A 5940-nucleotide genomic window follows, 5' to 3' on the forward strand; every position below is an offset into this window, starting at 1 on the left:
CTCTCCTCTACCCCTACATCTACACTGCCCTGGGACTATAGCTCCACCTGTGGGGAGCTTCACCATCTTGGCTGCACCACACCACCAGTCCCAGAGGATCTGCATGCAGCGTCGGCTTAACATCTCACTTGCCGAACACCACAGGTGGCGTCATGAACTATTCATTTAATCAACTACATTCCACCATTTCAATTCCCCCATTACTTGGGCGCCCAGGGCCACGGACCGGGTCCCCGCCGCTGTGACACATCCCGCTGACACCGGCCCGGTACCGAGTACCCAACAGCCCTGGGAGGGCGACCCACTTGCGTAGCCTGCGTCGCCGTGTGCTCCAGCCATAATGATACATCAGTTGCTATGGGAAACGCCATTTTTTTTCCTGTTTTCATACATGAGACCCATCAGCGGCAAAATGTAAGCGTATTTTAAAAATTATAGTAATTTATTCTGTCTTTCATCTTCTCCATCCTCATACATTCATCACAGTAAAAGAAGTTGAGCTTATTTTACACCAAAATATGATCTAAAGGATTTCACATTTTTTCCACCCAGATTACAAAAGCTCAATCCAAATGAATAAGCGTTAATGCACATTCCGGCTGAAATGATAGAAGTTTTAATTATCGCAGTAATAAATATAGAACTGCTGTGTGGGGAACAAAAAAGTCGGCAGGGTGTAGGCACGGACGGGGTTCGAACCCGTGATCTTCGGTTTACGAGACCGACGCCTTACCACTTGGCCACCGCGCCTGCGTCCAGATTTGGTGTGTGAGCTTGCTGTAATTCCACATACAGCCATCAGTGTAGTTCTGACAGACTGCAGTGTAGACGCACGTCAGCCGAGCTATGGGGCAGCGCTGCCATTTGTACAAGCGCTTTTCATGAATAAATGTCGTTCATTTCACGACACGGAATCGTTCACGCTTTACTGCTTGTCCTACGTTGCACACACTCTACGTACATAATGCTGAATGCCATCCCGAGTGTCGGTGATGACGCAGCTTTCCCGCGTCGCCTCAAACGGTTTATTTTCCCGCCCATAGTGTGTGACGTGTCCGTGTTTCTCCATAAAGAAGGCACAGGCTGCACTTTTTTCTCTGTTGTGTCCTCTCGGTTTTTCTTGGAAACTGACCAAGAGATTTGCTTTATATCTTATAAGTAATAAAAATATACTGAGAGATGGTGAAAAGCTTTAGAACATACACATGCAGTGCCTCAGGCGATACAGCAGCAAAATGGCAGACGGGACTCGGCAGACATTTCTTCTATTTCCCCTGTGCTAGTTTATTATAGACAATAAGAGAAGCTGCATGTGAGAGGAAAAAATAAATCACTAAAATCTCACATGCGGCCATTTTCATATTCGGGCATGGACAGTTTAGTCCCCTTTTTACCCCTTTATGTCTTTGGTTACCTCAGAGTTGCAGCTAGCAGATTAGCATATAGGCTGCACCTCCTGTATGGCATCGTACCCCCAAAATAGTTGTTGTTTTTACTTTAAATACCCCCAAACTGTCGGGATCCCTCAGATTACTCTTTCATCTGAAGGACCGATGTTCTTGGGTGTGAAGCATCATATGTCTCTAATTAAATCAGCTCCGTGGAGAAGAACTACACAGACACCAGCTGTATAATACCACTCAGGATGCCTCTCAAGACGCCTCTGGCTTATCAGTTAGGCTTCCGTCTTTTATAGTAAAGAATTTAAACATTTTACAGACATGCGCAGTACAAATGATTTTACAACTTGTTTTAGACAAAGAAAGTCATTTAGGCGAAAAAGCAGAGGTATTTGACCTTGGTTCACAAGGGAGATGTCTGAGACATCTCCTCGAAGAACAGATAAGGTTTTAAACAAGAGAATGCAACATAGACAGAACTCAATTTAACTCCTTCAGTTCCTATCATTCCCCCCTTTGACATCTTCATTTTTCATCAATCTGGAACACTGGATCCTGCAACAACAGCGGATAGTGCCCTATTCACCAGGTACTATCCCAGGCCGACGGGTTGCCCAAGGGAGACAGGTCTTCTACCTTCTCCATCCCCCAGATACTGAAGCCACGTCCATCATTGCAAGAGTACGCTCCTTCATGCCAGAAATGAGATGTCAATCTAGGACTCAAAGGAATAATAGTTAAATTCTTGTTGTTTACAGTCAAACTTCCTTATCTATTTCTACATCTTTTCTTGCATACAGAGATACACCAAAAAACAAGTTTCAATAGCACATATATTACGAAGATACAAACAACAATGATTTTGGACAGCAACGGTGGTGTTCAATATATCCAATATATCCCATATTTGGTCATCTAAGTAATCTGTAGCCCTGACTAATTTATCCCACTTTTGAGTAATCATAGGATAAATAAAAATAGAGCTGACAATTTTATTAGCCACACTCATCTGCACTATATGTGGTCTCCCAGAGAGGCGAGGTGTATTGTCAGCAGCTCTTTTGTACAACGTGTGTTTAGGTATGCTCTGAGTATTCAACTGGTCATTCGGAATAACAAAGGTAGCTGGAGTCAAACGTCCCAGAGTACAAGTACCTCTTACCCCTACTGGCAACCATTTATATGCATTGTCTCCACATATCCAGTACATGTCACTAGGTAGGTCCCATAGGGCTGAATGTTGTAATACCAGTCTATGGACTAAATCTATGAACGCAGATACATTCTGAAGCATACACCAATTTGGAAGTTGTCCTAAAGGGCTACAATACCCTACATCGGGATTTCCACAGGTGGGAGTTCCTTTCTCATATCCAGATAACTCGTTGCAAGGTATATTACCTGAAATATTAAAACAAGTTTCATTATTGCCCTGGGGAAATAAATTGGAATACTCCCAGGACGTGTTATGCAACCTTCTTTCTAGCAGTATTGGTTTGAAGGCATCAGTAGAGTGGGAAGTTACATTAAAACTAACTTGTAGGCCATACATTGGAATTTGCCCCAGGTAGGTTAATCGAGTTCTATTCCTGGGTACCCAAGCTCCCCCTTTATATGCCAGATATTGAAGGTGTGTATTACTTCCTGAAAGGTTACCCTGCCACCAAGGGTATCCTACCCATCCCACAATAGGTATACCAACAGTTGTGTTCCATAACTTCACATTATTTGTGGCATTATTAGCAAGTGTATCAGAACAACTGGTCCAGGCAAATAATTCCTCGGGTGGCATAGGAATAACAAGGAACGGAATACTAGTGGCCGATACTGGTGAATGTGTGCAGATCCAGCAATCTGCTGGAGACTGAGTGTCTTTTGACCAATCATTTAGTATTTTTTCATGATGTTGTATAAACTTATTATTCAAGGACATTGGAGAATTTAGATTGTCCCACGCAGCTACCATTATTACAGATAATGCAACAAAACCAAACCAAAACATTATGCACTCTTATGCTTTGTTAATTCCTGTGGCTAGTTTGCAATGCGATGCGTGGATCCAGGTTGGTCTTCCTTCCAACTTAACAGAAGTAGGCGTTGTCAGGAGTACTTGGTAAGGTCCTTGATATCGGGGTTCAAGGGTCTTTCTGGAGTGTTTCTTGACATATACGTAATCACCAGGTTGTAGACAGTGATTCCTTCCACACTATCTGGATCTGGAATGGAAGAGAAAACTAGAGAATGCATTTGAGTTAAATGCTTTTGCAACTGGATTACATAACTTGTCAAATTATCCACATTGAGTGTTAAGACCTGTGGGTAGTACAACCCTGTGTTTGGTGGTCTTCCAAACAGTATCTCGAAGGGTGACAGTTTAGTTTTCCCCGTGGGTGTGTACCTTACTGAGAATAATGCTAATGGGAGACACTCTGGCCATGGTTTATGGGTTTGTTCCATGGTTTTCTGTATTTTCAATTTTAGTGTCCCGTTCATTCTCTCTACCTTCCCTGAACTCTGTGGGTGGTAGGGTGTATGAAATGCTTGTTCTACACCTATCATTTGCATTACATTTTGCATTACCTCAGCAGTAAAGTGTGTACCTCTGTCTGATTCAATTGTTTCAGGGACACCGAATCGTGGTACTAGTTCCATCACCAGTTTCTTTGCAGTGGCTCGAGCTGTAGCCGTTTTCACCGGGTAGGCCTCTGGCCATCCAGAGAAGAGATCTACACATACTAGGATATTTGCATACACTCCTACCTTGGTAGCTGTATGTCGTCAATCTGCCGTCTCTGAAACGGGTAGAGAGGCCTAGGTGTCGCTTTCTTAGGGACTTTTACTGTTTTACCTGGGTTGTGCTGTGCACAGATGAGGCATGATTGTACAAGTTTCGCGGCTGCGTAACTGAAACCAGGAGCGATCCAGAAGGCATCTACCATGGCACACATGTGACTTTTTGAGGTGTGATTGGGGCCATGTGCTGCTTGCGCCATGATTGGGAACAGGGACTTTGGTGGGCACATTTTATCCTTATTCTCCCATACTCCATTTGAGTTCAGCTCAGCTCCCAGTCTCCCCCGGTGTACCTTCTCTGTTTGGGCAGCCTTTTGCTGGAGGGATTTCAGGACATCTAGACCCAATGTGGCTGGAATACGCTGACTCCCCGCCACCGTCCACTGCTCTCTCTAGGCCGCCTTGTGCTATTTTAGCAGCCTCGTTCACCCTTCTATTGCCCTCTACCTCCACGGAGTCACCTTTGTGTGTGCTTTTACCTTGACAATGCCAACCTGGACTGGTAACATCAATGCCTCCATCAATTGTTTCACCAGCTCTGCATTTTTAATGGGCTTCGAATCTGTGAAAATATTAGCGACTTTACCTGCAGCGGCTCTACACGCCTCAGTGAGTGCCTTCAACTCTGCCTCCTGCGCCGACATGTGAGGAGAGAGTGGTTCCGCTCGGATTACCTCATGTGAGGATACTACTGCATATCCAGTGTAGAATCATCCATCCTGGTGGTATCTGGGGCCATCTACAAAAAAGAAACTCAAAGTCTGCATTAGGAACAGGTTTTTCATGAATGTGTGCAAACCCAACTGTCTCCTGACTCATCAGTTCTATGCAGACATGTTCATGCGTCATGTCAAAGTATCCTTCCTCACTTGCCAATACGGTCACCAATTCCCCCTTTTCTGAATCCACAGGCAGGAGGGTGGCTGGATTCAGAACGTTACATCTTTTGAGGAGTGACATACTCAGGAATTAGTAGAGCACACTCAAGTCGGAGCTGTCTGGCCATAGACAGATGTTTTGGTTGAACTTGTAGGAGTATGGCATGGATCGTCAGTGTCATCTCACATGCCTTCCCTATTACGTCTCCACTTTTTTCCTTGTGCTGCAGCATACATGACAGATCGTCTTATTGTCCTTGTTTGCTCAATTTCTTTAGCTACCTTAAGGAGGTCTTTCGGATCTACATGTCTCCATTCAGGTCTGGCTGTCTGTACTGCGTCTCGTAAGTCTTTGTTCATACCGTCAATGAATGCATTCACCAGTATTCTAACATCAAGTGGGTTTATGCAAATGTACCCCATGTCTGCCCATTTCAGCTGTAACCGTCCAAGGTATATCTCTACTCTCTCTCCTCTTTGCTGTGTCACATTAGTCAGGAGTACAGACTGCTCTGATTGTTCCACTGCAGCCCATTGTCTTAGTGACTCACAGTACGTCTCCCCAGATCGTGCAGATTTATCATCCATGCCCCAAGCCTGATTCTTTGTCACATCTGTGTGTCTGTAAAACGGGAATGGTTGGTCCTCAGGGGCAGGCAGCTGCTTCAGCAAAGCTAGCTGGTCAGAGGGGCTCCAGGGATAATACACCTGTATCTTTCTTATTCTAGTCACACTTCTAGGTCCTGATGGGGTTGGCCGTCTGATGTCTACTGTCAGCTTACTCCTCAAGGGCCAATGTCCCTACTACCCACTATCCACACTATTATGTCAGCTTCTTATGATCTTGTCTGGATAGGATTTAGTGCAAT

At 44.6% G+C, this 5940-nt stretch overlaps 1 non-coding gene across 1 annotated transcript; it reads right to left on the minus strand.

The window, feature by feature from the left end:
* Window positions 1-678: 678 nt before the first annotated feature.
* Window positions 679-750, minus strand: TRNAT-CGU (transfer RNA threonine (anticodon CGU)). The gene has a single exon. It is a non-coding gene; the product is annotated as a tRNA-Thr (tRNA).
* Between the last annotated feature and the right edge of the window lie 5190 nt (window positions 751-5940).

This window comes from Dendrobates tinctorius, unplaced genomic scaffold (genome assembly GCF_039654945.1).
Source record: "Dendrobates tinctorius isolate UK_male_01 unplaced genomic scaffold, ASM3965494v1 ptg000129l, whole genome shotgun sequence".
NCBI classification, from domain to species: domain Eukaryota; kingdom Metazoa; phylum Chordata; class Amphibia; order Anura; family Dendrobatidae; genus Dendrobates; species Dendrobates tinctorius.